The following is an 18,066-nucleotide window of genomic DNA, read 5'->3' on the forward strand; positions in this document are numbered from 1 at the left end:
GCATAACACCCAGTACTCATCACAACATGTGCCTCCTTAATACCCATTACCCTGCTACCCCCTACCCCTACCCCCTCCTCTCTGAAACCCTTCATTTGTTTCCCAGGGTCCATAGTCTAAGATGTGGTACATATATACAATGGAATATTATTCAGCCATCAGAAAGGATGAATAACCACCATTTGCATCAACATGGATGGAACTGGAGGGGATTATGCTAAATAAAGTAAGTCAAGCAGAGAAAAACAATTATCATATGGTTTCATTCATATGTGGAACATAAGGAATAGCGCAGAGGACCACAGGGGAAGGGAGGGAAATCTGAAGGGGGAGAAATCAGAGAGGGAGACGAACCAATGAGAGGCTATCGCCCACAGTTTCTAATGTGATCTTACTTTTTCCAGCATGGTTATTAGAAGATACTTTACTAACCCATTATTTCAATACAAAAATGTGTTCTTGAGCAAGAATTACCAAACATTTGATGAAATCCAACACCATGAGAGGAAGTAACCTCAACAAATAGAGGAAATGTTACCTAAGAAAGCATAATTAATGGGCGCCTGGGTGGCTCAGTTGGTTAAGCGACTGCCTTCGGCTCAGGTCATGATCCCAGGGTCCTGGGATCGAGTCCCACATCGGGCTCCCGGCTCAGCGGGGAGTCTGCTTCTCCCTCTGACCCTCTCCTCTCTCATGCTGTTTCTCTCTTGCTCGCTCTCTAATAAATAAATAAATAAATAAATAATCTTAAAAAAAAAAAAAGAAAGCATAATTAATAGAATTTAGTAGAGCAGGACAGTAGATTAACTTCAATTAATTTTTCAGAAAAATATGTGAAAAAATATAGTGCTTGTGTATGTCTATATGTATACATACATTTGTGTGTGCTTGTGAAATAATCAATTAGAGGTCATAGACATTAAAAATGAGACTGTGGAAGGAATTCAAAAGATGGTCTACAGAGAAAAACGTACTTGGCAGAGAATGATTAATAAGCTGGAAGCTAAGTGGAGGGATCTTACCAGTACACAAGAGAAATGAATAAAGATGTAAGAGTATGAAAACAAAATGAAGAGACAAGGCCAAAAGATCCAAAAGTTTTATCATCTGACTAAAAGGAATTCAGGAAAAGAAAATAAAGAGAATGTAGGGGAGTAAATACATGAATGTATAGATAAAATTTCCAAAAATTGAAAAAAAAAAACAAGCCCCTACCTGATTGAAAGGGCTTAGTAAATGTCAAGTAGAATTTACCATCCACAGACTCTGATGGAAAGTTCTCCAGCAGGAAGGATGTCCTCTAATAGTTTAGGAGTTGGAACAGATCTCATATTTCAATGTCTCCATCATAACAATAAGAAAGCCAAGACTCAGGGAGGTCAAACAATTTTATAATAATCATGTAGTTATCAAAGATAAGAGTCAGGGTTAAATTCAAATATCCTGACTATGGCCCAGTAATTTTTTCTCAGCTTTCTGCAATGGGAATTCATAGATAATTAGGTCTGGTCAGGTTTCAAGTTGTTCCATGACAGCAAGATCTTAATGCTATAAGACTGTAAACATATTTTTAAAAAACTCCACATGGGTTTGAATTTTTTTTAAAAAGTTGTGATTTAGTGGACATTTAGTCAAGAAAACATTCATTGTCGACCTCAATGACACCTACATGTCCATTTCCCTATATTCTTGGGAGTATATAAATACAGTACTGGCACTAAGCAGTTAAAGTATTCATTGAGTGATATGGCTTAATTTACCCATGTTGCTCCCCCAAACCTTGATAATTAGTCTTAGAGAAACTTGACTAGTTTTATTGCGGTTGTTGCTATTATTGCTTGTTTGTTTTTACTATTTACACAAAAGGTTTATTTACTACTTGAATTACTATAGGCAGTTTACTTAAAATAGCTAGCCTCAGTTTTCCTATCTCCAATTTGGGGATATCAATACCTACTTTGCGGGACTCCTGTGTGGATTTAATGATTGAATGTAATGCAGTAAAGTGAAGAAAGGAGTGCTTGCCCCAGGGTGTGAATCAGCCAAACATCCATTCCTTCTTCATTCTCCGCCCCCGCTGCACAAAACTGCGTCCCCAAGAAAGGGATTTCTCTCTTCCCTTTCCCTATTTTTTTCTGCCTCCTTACTCTTTACTTTTTGCTGCTGAAATGTGGGATTTTGTTTATAGACATTAATGAAAATATTTTATTTAGAGATATTTAAGATCCCTAACCCTTTCTCTTAACTCAGAGTTTTCAAAATACCTAGATGGCCTTTCAAGAGAGAAAGAAGCAAATACGAGACATGAGTTAAGAATCAAATGTACAGACATAAGAAATAAATTAAGACAGTAGGTCTGGGGGCGCCTGGGTGGCTCAGTCATTAAGCGTCTGCCTTCGGCTCAGGTCATGATCCCAGGCTCCTGGGATGGAGCCCCGCATCGAGCCCCTTGCTCTGCAGAAGGCCTGCTTCTCCCTCCCCACTCCCCCTGCTTGTGTTCCCTCTCTCGCTGTGTCTCTCTCTGTCAAATAAATAAATAAAATCTTAAAAAAAAAAAAAAAAAGACAGTAGGTCTGTTTTGAGTTCCAGATAAATAACTGTATTAGTAACTGTATATTTTGAGTTCCAGATAAATGTGAAAGTGCTTAGTAACTATAATATGTTCTGCTGCTCTCATATTATAAACAGTTTCAAGACTATTGAGAATAAAGAGTCTCTACCCCCAACACAGATACGAGACTGCTATTCAATATTCATATGAAAAAGTCATGTGGGACACCCTGCACTGCAGCATCCACACAGGGCAGTCACTGGGAAGTATCTGCCTGAGGGAGTGCTTCTCTCAGGTCGCACAAATGCACATTCTATTAATGAACACTTTTTGCTTTAGAACTAACAAGAAATCCCAGCTTGGAATTTTGTTATAGAAGAGAATGTCTACTGGGTGTTTCTTCTGTGCCTGCATGAATGTGGCATATTTTAAGGAAAACCTTTCTAAAAATTCCACCTATACATTGTACAAGGATTTACTACTCTTAAAGCAAGCTCCCTTGGGCATCTAGAAAGGTAGTGCATGTACAAAAATCACTGTGCTTGTCATATTCTCTTTATTTACAAGAATCATCTGAAACAGAATCAGTTACATCTTGCAGAGTGCATGTAAACCTGGGATAAAAGTTCCTCCGAATTTGAGGATTTAGAAAATGAGAGGAAAAAAAGACGGATTTTGTCCAATGTGGGATACATATTGTCACTGTATTTAGGAACATAGAGCTTGCCTTCTTTCCTTTCTGCCCTGAACTAGCTGGTCCTTTACTGCCCCCATTAAAATGCAGGAGACATGAGAAAAAGAGACTAACTGTGGCTGCCTAAGATACCATGATGTCCATTTTGACACCTTTTCTTGCCTTTGAAAGTGACGTTAAGGCGTTTTCCCCCTCTCCCTGCTTGAAAATCACTTCCAAATACCAAGGAGAAAAAATAAATAAGCAAACAAATTTCATGTTCATTGACTGAGGTAGAATATATAGAGAGTGGGAGAGCAGATGGGTAAGTAAAATAAATTACTGAGAGGAACAGAAAGGTAAATGTAATTATTTGCAGAGAGTAACTAGTGAGAAGGAAGCCAATTCAACCACACAACCCCAGAAAGACTGAATTAAGCAACATATACTTCAGAAAACAGGGTGGAAGGGCACTGAAAACAGAGGGATTGTTTAGTCCATATAAGAAGTAATTTGACTCTCCAAGTTCATATCACTTCACAGCAGAGTCAAGTGATCAGTGCCCTACCCTCAGGGTACTGGAAGTATATTCTCTGGAAAAATTGAGCAAGAGAACTCTAGACTTGAATCAATTAGAACAGAGGAGGTAGAAAGTGAGATGCCAAACTGAAAATGGGAAGAGAGGATTACTTGTAAACCACTGAAGAGAGGAACCCTCACTGACATTTTCCCCCACCCAAATTCCAGAATGCTATTAGCCAGACTCATACATGGAGGCAAAAAACTGAAAGACTCTTCTCTGTAGAAGGTAAATTACACCAAAAGCAAGGCTTCGTCCACATACACAGAATTTTCAATAAACTTTTAGAACCTCACTCTTAAATATAAATGGATAACATTTACCATGAGAACATGGACCAAAAACAAAGAAACAAAGGGGAATTTGAAGGAAACAGAGACAATGCTAGGAAAAGAAATGTCATTAATGAAGGGCCATAATTAATGTCCTTCAAAAAAAAATACTATATCCATGAGATAAAGGCAGCATATTTTAGAAAATAGAAAAGAACTCTTAGAAATTACATATATGATTAGCCAAAATTTAAACCGTTAATAAAATGGTCAAAAGTAGAACAAAAAATAAGAGGGGAAAATGGATGTGAAAAGGAAATTAGAAAATCACTCCTGGAGGTCCAACATACAACTAGGAAGAATTTTAAGAGGAGAAAATAGATAAGATTTTGAAGAGGAAATTATTTTTTAAAATACCAGAAATTATCTAAGAAGTAAAGGACATGAGTTTTTAGATTGAATGAACCTGCTCAGTATTTATCCAGTGAATAAAATAAGACCCTGTTAAGGCACATTATCATAAAATTTAAGAGTATAGAGAAGACCCAAAGAATTTTCAAAAAAAGCAGTTTACCTACAAAGAATCAAGCAAAAGAAGCCATGAACCTTTTCAACAGCAACTGAATAAATATGGTTTTCAACATAGAATCTATGTATCAATCAAAAGTGAAGATAGAATAAGTCAATTTACACACATGCCAGGTATCAAATTTTTATCTTTCATGAACATTTTCACTGGTGGATGTATTCTGACAAAATGAAGAAAAGATATGGAATCCTAGAAACATGGTATCTACTATAGGATCATGAATCTCCAGGGTAATAGCATGGAAATTGTCAGGCTATACGACAGGACTAGAGACTAGAACTCAATCCAGGGTAAGCTGGAAAACAGAGGGTTTCATGTGGGATGTCTCAGAGCAAAGAGATGAACTGAGAATTTTTACCATGTGACAAGCTGTATTGAGAGGTGGTTTATTGAGAGTTGGAGGATGTTGGAAAACATAGCCATGAGTCAAAGAAAATTAAGCGAATGAAAAAAGAAGACAATAGTTATTTCCGAGAAAAGCCAGAAGTCGTACAAGAAAGGAAACATTTGCACTATATACTGTAATACATTGTAACACTACAGTATATGATACATTATGATACCCTGCCTTGCAAAGCAAGGAAGAGTATTTTCACAGTTATAACAACACTGCATAGGTATTTAACTAAAAATTGTGATACATATAGAGAAGAAAAGGAGAGGGTAGTGGAATAGATGAGAATGCTAAAATCTTCATCTACTGTAATATAAACTCAATGTGTAAATGTGATGAAACAAGGAACATCTGTGGATATATGGACTAAATACCATAAAAAGAACCTAGAAATTTTAAATGGTTGCTTTTTTTCAGGATTGGGAAGGAAGCATAAAGAGAAGGGCAGGTGACTGCTATTTTGGTTAAAAGACTTTAACACTAGCCACTTCCTGCTTCCCTGTGGGTGGGTCATTTCTGTGTCCCTGCAGCATGGGGCAGGAGACCACCAAAGCTGATGCAGTGACTGAGGCTGATGTGAATCCAAAGGCCTACCTCCTCACAGACACTGACCTCACAAGAAATGACCGGACCTTGCTCAGCAGGCATGTAACTACAAGCAGCTCCGGAAAGGAGCCAATGAAACCACCAAGACCCTCAACAGAGGCATCTCTGAGTTCGTCATGATGGCTGCAGACGCTGAGCTCCTGGAGATCATCTTTCACCTTCTGCTGCTGTGCCAGGATAACAGTATGTCCAACATGTTTGTGCACTCCCGCTCCAAGCAGGCCGTAGGGCCTGTGGGGTTTCCAGGCCTGTCATCACCTATTCTGTCACCATCAAAGAAGGCTCACAGCTGAAGCGGCAGATCCAGTCCATTCAGCAGTCCCTGAAAAGTCCTCAGCTGACCCCGGTGGCCTCTGCTACACTGACTGCTGTGAGGGTTGTGTATCATATTGTCTGTGTTAGCATGTACTGTCTCCAGCCACATTCTCTTGTTATATTATAGTACTAAATCTGGTTTTTGCATCTATGTATTGCTTGTGTTTAGTTTTACAGGTGGTTATCCATATGTTACTCCCCCACGCCACCCCCAATCTCCCATTCTACTCTCTCTCTCTCTGCCATCTTATCCTCCCTTTTGAAAAATGAACTAATGCTAAGAACAGGCAGAAGTCAAATGATGACACCATTCAAAGGCAGGGGAGAGCCAGGATAGAGATCTGGTTCCAGCTTTCAGGCACTAACTTCCTAGGGCATGGCAGAATTAAACACCATGCACTTTGTATCCCTGTGTCTGGCTTACAAAGTCATTCCATACATGTTTGCTCTCCAGGGGGAAAGCATGTATCATTTGGGGAGAAAGGATGTACGCTGTGAGGTTGTCAGGTGTATGTTCAAGTGCCATTTGCTAATATACCCCTATTTGCTTTGGTAATGTGATATTGCCCTTCTCCCCCAACTCCCAACCATGCTCCTGAGGGTGGCAGGGCAGTAGCATATCAAAGAAATATGCCACAGAATTCCAAAGGCTGCCTGGGTTTGTTAGACATGGCGCAGTTGAACTAGGTCTTGAAGGAGTCCAGAGTGGCAAGAAAGTAGAGGGTCAACTGAAGCTGGAATGAAGAAGTCTGGGAAAGTCATGGAGACCTGCCTGGAAACTATAGCAGAGATGTTGGAATCCAAGGAAACATCCTCTCTGGTGAATGGAGATGGACATTTGGTACCAGCCTTAAGAGCCCTGACTCCTGTTTCCTGCCACAACGTGGGTCAGATATATGTATTCTTTATCACATCAGAAGGACAGTGCTACAGCAAAGGAAACAGTCAACAAAACCAAAAGACAACCGACAGAATGGGAGAAGATATTTGCAAATGACATACCAGGTAAAGGGCTAGTATCCAGTCTATAAAGAACTTATCAAACTCAACACCCAAAGAACAAATGATCCAATCAAGAAATGGGCAGGACATGAACAGACATTTCTGCAAAGAAGACATCCAAAAGGCCAACAGACACATGAAAAAGTGCTCAACATCACTCGGCATCAGGGAAATCCAAATCAAAACCTCAATGAGATACCACCTCACACCAGTCAGAATGGCTAAAATTAACAAGTCAGGAAACGACAGATGTCGGCTGGGATGCGGAGAAAGGGGAACCCTCCTACACTGTTGGTGGGAATGCAAGCTGGTGCAGCCACTCTGGAAAATAGTATGGAGGTTCCTCAAAAAGTTGAAAATAGAGCTACCGTACAACCCAGCAACTGCACTACTGTGTATTTATCCCAAAGATACAAATGTAGTGATCCGAAGGGGTACATGCACCCCAATGTTTATAGCAGCAATGTCCACAATAACCAAACTGTAGAAAGAGCCAAGATGTCCATCAACAGATGAATGGATAAAGAAGATGTGGTATATATATACAATGGAATATTATGCAGCCATCAAAAAAATGAAATCTTGCCATTTGCAACAACGTGGATGGAACTAGAGGGTATTATGCTAAGCGAAATAAGTCATTCAGAGAGAGGCAAGTATCATATGATCTCACTGATATGAGGAATTCTTAATCTCAGGAAACAAACTGAGGGTTGCTGGAGTGGTGGGGGGTGGGAGAGATGGGGTGGCTGGGTGATAGACATTGGGGAGGGTATGTGCTATGGTGAGTGCTGTGAATTGTGTAAGACTGATGAATCACAGACCTGTCCCTCTGAAACATAATACAGTATATGTTAAAAAAAAAAAAAAAAGAGAGAGAGAGAGAGAAGATAGTAGGAAGGGAAAAATGAAGGGGGGGAATCAGAGGGGGAGACGAACCATGAGAGACTATGGACTCTGAGAAACAAACTGAGGGTTCTAGAGGGGAGGGGATGGGAGGATGGGTTAGCCTGGTGGTGGGTATTAAAGAAGGCATGTTCTGCATGGAGCACTGGGTGTTATACACAAACAATGAATCATGGAACACCACATCAAAAACTAATGATGTAATGTATGGTGATTAACACAACATAATAAAATAAAATTTAAAAAAATAAAAGTAGAAAATGTTAAAAAAAAAAAAAAAAGGAAGGACATGCTAGTGTGTCATTCTTGTGAGCATCCTAATATATTCATATTCCAAAAAAAGATTTAGGAATATTTGACTATTTAATTTAAAATACTGATAAACATAAAAGTTAAGTTTGAGTGATAAGGTCTTTTTTTAATTCTCTTTTATATTGGCTTTTTCATACTACAAAATATACGCAGGCTCATTGAAGAAGACTTGGAAGATACGTAATAATTTGGAGAAGAAAATTAAAAACTATCCATTCTTTATTCACAGAGAATCTTGAATCTATACTGCTAACCATTCTTTATTCCTCTGTGGATTATTTTACACAACAGAAACTAGTATCTGAATACAAATTATATCTTTTTTAGTCTAATATTTTATAATCAGAAGTTTTCATACATTTAAATATTTTTCAGAAACATTTTTATTAGGTGCATAATAGTCCATCTGGTGATATAATTTAACTATTGCCATATTTTCAGACTTTTTTTTAGATTTCCCAGTTATAAACAAATCTACTTTAAATATATTTGTTTATTGATCTTTCCCAGTGCTTTATTATCTTTCCCTAGGAAGAATTCCTGGAAATGAATTGGTAGGCTAAATGGTAAAAACATTCTTGAGGCTTTTGGCACATGTTGTTAAATTGCTCTCCAAAAAGATTCTTCCAATTCATATTCCCACCAGCAATATATGAGGCTATCTCATTTCAATGCCGCTATGCTGACACTGGATTTTTCTCATTATAAAAAATAATTTAAAACTAAACCTAAAGTAAAATGGAGCAGTTTTCCCCAAGATCTTGGACTTTTTCAAATTTTTCAAAATTGGTGACAGGAAGATAACCCTCTAACTTTTCTCATAGAAAAGAAAAGATGCAGGCCCTTTCTCCCACTGTTCATACCCTTTCTGTTATCTGTGTATAGAACAGATAGCTGGTGAGATAATTTAGAGGAAGGACACAGAAAAAGAACTAAATCATGTTATTTCAGGATTCTCCTCAATATAAGAAAAATATGTGTTGATGGAGGTATTAGCTAACACTATGGTGGTCATCATTTTGCAATATATAAGTGTATCAAATCAACACACTGTATACCTTAAATTTATGCAATATTATATGTCAATCTTAATAAAGCTGGGGGCAAAGAAATGTGGGGGCTGTAAGGGCATTTTGAATTCTGAAATTAAGTAAAAAATACATTTGTAAAAGCCAAGATTCTCTGTGGTAATTTGCCTAGAACTTTCCACTTGGGTCAATGGTGACCTTGCCAAGATTATAGGAACATCTCCTTTTGTGAAAGTAGGGGCCAATAAAATAAATAACAGTGGCTAACATTTACTGAAGTCTTCCTAGACACGAAGCACTTTAGTACAACATCTCATTTAACCCACACAGCACTCTATTAGCTGACAATTATTCCCACTTTACAAATGAGGACATTGATGATCTGTGGAGCTAACTAGCCCAAGACCCCAGAGCTTGTGTGACTTGAGGGCCAGTGTTCTTCACAATGCCTTCACAATGCAGGCAAGGTGAAGGTCCTGGGTCCTCACCTTGGCAAACAACCATAAGTCAAAAGTGAGCTGAAAAGACGGTGCTTCTGAGCTACATACTGAAAAGGTTCGAACATATCCATAGCCTTATTAGTTTGAAAATGGATCTACAAGTTAGAGGCTATCTTTCTTTTATTCTTTTTTTTTTTTTTTTTACCATCACCAGGATTTTTTTTTATTTTTTATTGAATATATTTGACATAACATAGTATAAATTTAAGGTATACAATATGTTAATTTGATACACTCATATATTGTAACATGATTGTCATTAAAGTGATAATTATTTAGCACCTCCATCACAGTATATAATTATCCAATTATCTTTTCAGTGGTTGGAATAATTAGGTTCTAGTCTCTTAGGAAATTTGATTATAGTACAATATTGTTGTCTATATTCATTATACAGTGCATTAGATCTCTATGGCTTGTTTACCACTCATTGCAAGTTTGTACTCTTAAACAACATCTATCTTATCTCCCCACCCCTCATCTCCTGGTAACCACCATTTTACTCTATGTTCTTATCAGTTTGACTTTTCTTAGATTTCACATGTAAGTGATACCATATAGTACATGTCTTTGTCTGACTTACCTCACTTAGCATAACATACACAAGATCCATCCATGTTGTCACAAATGGCAGGAAGTCCTCCTTTCTCCTTGCTGAATAATATTCCTTTGATATATATACCACATTTTTATCTATTTACCCACTGATGGACATTTTAGGTTGCTTCCATATCTTGGCTATTGTGAATGATGCTGCAATAAACGTAGAGATGCATATATCTCTTTGAAATAATGCTTTCATTTCCGTTGGATATATACCAAGTAGTGGAAATGCTGGATCGTATAGTAGATGTATTTTGAATGTTTTTTAAGATTTATTTATTTATTGGAGAGAGAGAGTCCGTGAGCACGAGTGGGGGAGGGGCAGAGGGAAAGGAGAGAGAATCCCAAGCAGACTCAGCTAAGTGCGGAGCCCGATGTGGGGCTCGATCCCACAACCCATGAGATCATAACCTGAGCCAAAACCAAGAGTTGGACACTTAACTGACTACACCTCCCAGATGCCCCATGTATTTTGAATTTTTTGAGTAATTTTCATATTGTTTTCCATAGTTGTTGGGCCAATTTACATTCTTACCAACAACGTATAAGTGTTCCCTTTTCACCACATCCTCACCAGTCCCCATTGTCTCATATCTTCTTGATAATAGACTGTCCTTTTGTAAAAAAAGAAAAAAAAACTGCCCAGGTAATAGGAGATACATGGTAAAGAAAGGGTGGGCAGGAGCATTCTGGTTGGGGAGAGAACTGGGGAGATCAAGTGATGGCAAATAAGGATTTGTTCCATGCTGCTTACAAAGACAGAATCTGGACTGATAAGTAAAGTTGCAGGCAAGAAAATTTCAGCTCAATAGATTTTAACTAGTTCCTAATTACATTTTAAACTTTAAAGAATTGTGCAATTAAAAGTTATTATTAACAAGAGCTCCTCAAAAATGAGGCAGGCTCTGTCCTGAGATAATAAATAAAAATTAATTTCTGAGAAAGATTTACCTTCACACACTTGGGCTGCACATGTCTTAAAGCAATGCCCGTCTTGGAGAGTAACAAACATCATTTAATTTCTGTCACCCCCCAGCCTCCACTGTTAGCAAACTACTACAACTAAAAACTGCTCCATCCTACGTGCTCCCAACAGTTGTCCCCACCCAAGTGTGCATCAGCCCTAGTAGACGGGCCCCAGGAGGAACTGTGCTCCAACTATGCTCTCCCACGTACCCCAAATACATCTTAGGGCTTACACTTTTCTTTCTGTATCACCGATTATTTTACACACGCAGAAAATTATAACAAACCTTCTTAGACCCTCTACCAACATTTGTCAAATCTTATTGTGCCCTATTTTTGTTTATTATTTGAGAGAGAAAGAGAGAGCACGTGTACTCGAGGGGGGAGGAGGGGCAGAAGAAGGGGAGAGAGAGTCTCAAGCAGGCTCCATGCCCAGCGTGGAGCCCAACACAGGGCTTGACCTCACAACTTTGAGATCATGACCTGAGAAATCAGGAGTTGGAGGCTTAACTGACTGAGCTATCCAGGCATTCCCTATTGTGCTAATATTTTAAAAGAACACAAATTACAGATACAGTTAGAGCCTTCTGTGAACCTCTACTTGTTCTCTCTTCCCAGGGCTAACCACCATCCTGAATTTGGTACTCACTATCCCCTTGCATGTGTAACTATATATATACTTTTTAAAAAATTTTTTATTGTTATATTAATCACCATACATTACATCATTAGTTTTTGATGTTGTGTTCCATGATTCATTGTTTGTACATAACACCCAGTGCTCCATGCAGAGCGTGCCCTCTTTAAAACCCATCACCAGGCTAACCCATCCTCCCACCCCTCTCCCCTCTAGAACCCTCACTTTGTTTTTCAGAGTCCATTGTCTCTCATGGGTCCTCTCCCCCTCCGATTTCCCCCCCTTCATTCTTCCCCTCCTGCTATCTTTTTTTTTTCTTAACATATATTGCATTATTTGTTTCAGAGGTACAGATCTGTCATTCAACAGTCTTGCACAATTCACAGCGCTTACCAGAGCACATACCCTCCCCAATGTCTATTACCCAGGCATCCCATCCCTGCCACCCCCCACCACTCCAGCAACCCTCAGTTTGTTTCCTGAGATTAAGAATTCCTCATATCAGTGAGGTCATAGGATACATGTCTTTCTCTGATTGACTTATTTCGCTCAACATAACACCCTCCAGTTCCACCCACGTCATTGCAAATGGCAAGATCTCATTCCTTTTGATGGCTGCATAATATTCCATACTCCACATCTTCTTTATCCACTCATCTGTCAATGGACATCTTGGCTCTTTCCACAATTTGGCTATTGTGGACATTGCTACTATAAACATTGGGGTGCACGTACCCCTTCGGATCCCTACATTTGTATCTTTGGGGTAAATACCCAGTAGTGCAATTGCTGGATTGTATGGTAGCTCTATTTTCAACTTTTTGAGGAACTTCCATACTGTTTTCTAGAGTGGTTGCACCAGCTTGCATTCCCACCAACGGTGTAGGAGAGTTCCCCTTTCTCCGCATCCTCGCCAACATCTGTCGTTTCCTGACTTGTTAATTTTCACACCAGTCAGAGTGGCTAAAATTATATATATACTTTTTACTTTATATTTAGACATTAATATATTTGTATTATTTTCTAAGTGCTGCTGTAGCAAAATACAGGTATCCCCAGTTTTTTACGGCACTTTACTTTTACAGCGAAAACAGCGTTCAGTGTTTGTTTTGCAATGAGCCATTTTAGAGGCAACGTGAACCCCAAGCAGCAAGTGACATGACCAAGCTCCTTCGCTGGGACCTACACTCAGCCCCTCAGCATCCAGCCACCACAGCTTTGAACTGTATCTGTGAGTATCTGTGCTTTAGCTCCACTTATTTTGTGTATCTGTTAGTGAGATGTGTCCTAACTAAAAGAAAAGCCTCAGGGAGGTTATTTTGGGGGTCCACAAATGCTCAAAATGTTTCCATTTAAATTAATGGTAGTCTTTGCTTTATGCCCCTTTGGCTTCCAGAAAGTTTCATGGGAATGCTCTAATAGCTGAGGAAACCTGCAACATAAACTTGTGGCTTAAAATAATGGATTTTTTTTTTTTTCTCACAGTTCTGGAGGCTTAAAGTCCAAATCCAGGTGTTGGCAGGGCCACACTCCCTTCAGTCCCTTTACAAAGGATCTTTCCTCGACTCCTCCAGCCTCTGGTTGTCCCAGGTGTTCCTTGACTTGTGGCAGCTTAAGTTCAGTCTCTGCCTTCTTGGCATTCTTTCTGGTGTCTCTATCTTTTCTTACACAGACAGCAGTCTTATTGGATTAGAACTTTTCCTAACTTAACTAATTACACCTACCACAATCTTATTTCCAAATAAGGTCGTATGCTGAGTACTAGAGGTTAGGACTTCAACAAATCTTTTAGGAAGACACAATTCGACCCATAACAGTATCTCTAAATTATATCTGGAATTGATAGGTTGTTTTAAAACTTACATAAATGATATCATTCTGCAACTGACTTTTGTTCTTTTATTTATAATTCTGAGATTAATCTGTCTCCATACTTGCAACTGTGGTTTGTTCATTTTAACAGAAGTATAGCATCGTATTCCATTGCATGAACATACCACAATTACATATCCACTCTCCTTTTATGGGCATTTTTGTTTCTTCTGTTATATCATGATCACAAAAGGTACTGCAATATACTTCTTTATACATGTTGCTTGTGCACCTGTGTGCCTGTTTGTCTAAGGTATAAATATAGGAATGCGGGGACTAGGTTTGTAGCATTTATGCATCTTCATTCTTTAGATGGTATTTCCAAACTGCTGTCCAAAACCAGTAATAAATTAAACACCCATCAGTTCTATCCTGGAATTCACACTCAATATCCTTGATAATATTTGGGATGGTCCTATTTTTTAATTTTTCGTCTGTATGGCTAGTGTGAAATTGTTTATTGCTTTAATTTTCATTTTCCTGATTCCTAATTGGTTGAATAATGGGGCATATCTAGTGGCCATCAAGCTTTCTTTTTCTGTGAATTGCTTATTTATATACTTAAGTTTGTTTGTTTTCTCTTGCTAATTTACTGGGATTTTTAATATATTTTGGGTCCTAGCTGGTTATAAGTTTTGCAACTCTCTTTCAACATGTAACTTGTCTTTTTTCCTCACACTGACGCAGACACATTTTGAAAATTTTAGTATAGTCAAATTGATGAATCTTTTTATGATTTGTGTATTTGACATGTGGATTTATAAGTATGATATTTTCCTATGTTTACTTTAACATTTCATTTCCAAATAATTCAAATACGGAGAAGTTATAAGTTGCTTTTCAACCAGATTCACTAATTATCAACATTTTGTCCCATGTGCTTTATTATTCTCTCCCTCTCTATATATAATTACTCCATTGTATGTTAATATAATCAAATGTGTTGTATATTACATATTACCATAAGTAGAAAATAATATAAATACATGTGATAATTATATAAGTATAATTCACATTATATAATAATTATATTAATCACTAAATATTACTTTAATTAGTATGTGTTAATATACTTTTTTCTAAATCACTTGAAAGAAAGTTGCAGACATCATGCTTCTTTAACACTTCAGTGTATATATCCCAAGAACAAAGACATTCACTTATGTCACCACAGTATAATTACCAGGAATTTTAACACTGATATAAAAGTATAATCTATAGATCATATTCAGATTTTATCAGCTTTTCTAATATTGTAAGTTTTGGAAAATTTTTCTGGTATATGATCCAGTTCAGGATCATATATTACATTTAATTTTATGTCTATTTAGTTTCCCTTCATTTAAACACTTCATCATGCTTTCTATCTTTACTGACATTGACTTCTTTTTCTTTTCTTAGGTATACAAGCCATCTATTTTGTAGAATGTCTCTTAACCATTTGATGTTTTCTCATGATTAGATTCGGGTTATGACAGGGGCCCCTGGGTGGCTCAGTCGGTCAAGGGGCCCACTCTTGATTTCAGCTCAGGTCATAATCTTAGAGGCTTGAGATCAAACCGTGCATGGGGCTCCACACTCAACATGGAGTCTGCTTGAGATTTTCTCCCTCTCCCTCTGCCCCTCCCCCCACTCACATGTGCTTTCTCTCTCTCTAATAAATAAATAAATAAATAAATAAATAAATAAATAAATAAATCTATCATCTATCTATCTATCTTTAGATTCAGGTTATGGCAGAAATGATATGTAACTCTACTTTTTTTTTATGTTTGCTTTTCTCATTTAGGTTTATAACCAACATCTATTTTTATATATGGTGTGAGGTAGAGATGTATTATTTTTCCACATGGATAACTATTATTATTAATCAAATAGTGAGTTATTTCCCCAAATATTTGTAATGATAATACAATTTCTGCCATATATCAATTTTTCATATATACACAGTACCATTTCTGGGATTTCTATCCTGATGCATTGATTTATTTGCTCATCCACATGCCAATATTGCCTTATCTTAATTATTACAGCTTTACAATAGGGTAAGATCACCTACTCTGTTATTTTTTCACTTCAAAATTATCTTGGCAACTTTGACCTTTTGTAAAATTTCACACACACACACACACACACACCTGATGAAATATTTACTTGACTGCATTGAATTAACAGGTTAATTTCAGGAGAACTGCCATCTTTAGAACTAAATCTTTCCATTAGTGGACTGAACATGATTTCTCTTTTTGTTTAGACCCTTTTGGGTAAATTTGATAAGGCTATACATAGAGGTCCTATACATCTTTTGTCGTATAAATTCTGAATTATTTTTAGGTTACGTTTTATTATATTTTTAGATGTTACATTTTCTAAAATCCATTTTGTATTTTTTTAACTGACAGATAAGAATCGCAAACAATTTGTGTGTATTGATCTTATATCCAAAAACTTTACTAAACTTTCAAGTCAAAAAGTTTTCAAGTTTATGTATTTTGAATGTAGATAATCATACTGCCCGCAAACAGACTTCCATTATACTGTGGAATAAAAGCATCTTTGTATGTTTAAAGGAAATTTGACTAACTTTTCACTATTAAGAATGTTTTTTTGCTTCGAATTTCTTTGAAATCCTTGCTTTGATGTTTTAAGACTTTACTTGTTTTTATTGTAAGTGGCCTCAAAATCCCTATCAATGAACAAACATGCTGCATTATGTTCCTTAACCCCACATTCTGCTCCTCTTCTGCCCCATTTCTCACTTCTCTTTACAGTAGATTCTGCAAAAAAGTTGTCTATATCGCTATTTCCATTGGTTCTTGCATAGACTTTCTTGAACCCATTTCAATCAGGCTTTTATCTTACCACTTCACTGAAATTGCTCCTGTCAAGATCAACAGTAATCTCTACCTGGCCAAATAAAGTTTAGGTCTCAACCTCTCAGCAGCATTTGACACTTGCCACTCAGCTTCAGAGACACCACATCTCCTGTTTTTCCTCTTATCACCGGCCCCCGCTTACTCTCCGTTGCTAGATCCTTCCCCTTTTACTCAAAATTATGGGATGTTGTAATCTCAGTCCTCCCCACTATCTATTCTCACATCCTTTGTAGGTAATTTCAGCCTGTCTCCTGACTTTAACAACCAGCTCTATGCCAGCGACTCCCAAGTATGTATCTCCAGCCCAACTGCTCCCCTAAACTCCTGACTTACATATCCACCAGCCTACTTGACATCTTTGCTAGGAAGTGTAAAAGAAACTCATATTTAAAATGCAGAAAACTGGGGAGCCTGAGTGGCTCAGTTGGTTAAGCGACTGCCTTCGGCTCGGGTCATGATCCTGGAGTCCCTGGATCGAGTCCCGCATCGGGGTCCCTGCTCGGCGGGGAGCCTGCTTCTCCCTCTGACCCTCCCCGCTCTCATGTACTCTCTCTCTCTCATTTTCTCTGTCTCAAATAAAAAATAAAAAATAAAATCTTTAAAATGCAGAAAACAAGCCCTTGACTTCTTACCAACCTCTCCCAGCAACATTCTCAATCTCAGGAAATAATATTATTCCCTGATTAGAGTTATCCTTGATTCCAACTCTTTTGTTCACAATCCACACACAACCTGTCAGGAAATCCTGTTGATTATACTTCAAAACATATTTGTATAAAACCACATACTAACATATAGATGTGAGCCAGGAGCCAGTAAAAGGGAGACAAGCCATCTTTAGACAGTAAGGGGCTGCTGTTATAAGAAGAGAGAAAACTAGCTCTGGTTAAGTAGATAACTCTGTGTCTTATAATTGGAGGATCTGGTAGGGATCATGCTTTTTTCTGATATGTTCTCAAAAACTGTGTGCCAAAATTCCTTGTGCATAGAGACAGATTAAACACCATACAAGCAGAGGTTTTGCTAAAAGGATTACAGAAATCACAGTGCAGATTTCCTGCCAAGATAGTCTACTAAGCTTATATAAGAGAACTTTAGTATATAAGAGAATTTTAGTATAGTCAAATTGATGAATCTTTTTCTTTATGATTTATGTATTTGACATGTGGATTTATAAGAGAACAAGTACAGAAAGAATATAGATTTAAAAATTCTGTGAAAAGTAACTTTAAAATACATAGCCAAGTTTGAAAGAAAGAGAGAGAGAGAGAGGAGAGAGAGAAAGAAAGAAAGAAAGAAAGAAAGAAAGAAAGAAAGAAAGAAAAGAAAAGAAAAGAAAAGAAAAGAAAAGAAAAGAAAAGAAAAGAAAAGAAAAGAAAAGAAA

The 18,066-nt window shown here is 37.5% G+C and overlaps 1 pseudogene; it reads left to right on the plus strand.

The window, feature by feature from the left end:
* The first annotated feature begins 5,590 nt into the window (after positions 1-5,590).
* On the plus strand, positions 5,591-6,107 carry LOC117999346 (annotated as a pseudogene).
* The last annotated feature ends 11,959 nt before the right edge of the window (positions 6,108-18,066 follow it).

Source organism: Mirounga leonina, unplaced genomic scaffold, assembly GCF_011800145.1.
Source record: "Mirounga leonina isolate KUSES-001 unplaced genomic scaffold, KU_Mleo_1.0 Mir_115, whole genome shotgun sequence".
Taxonomy (NCBI): domain Eukaryota; kingdom Metazoa; phylum Chordata; class Mammalia; order Carnivora; family Phocidae; genus Mirounga; species Mirounga leonina.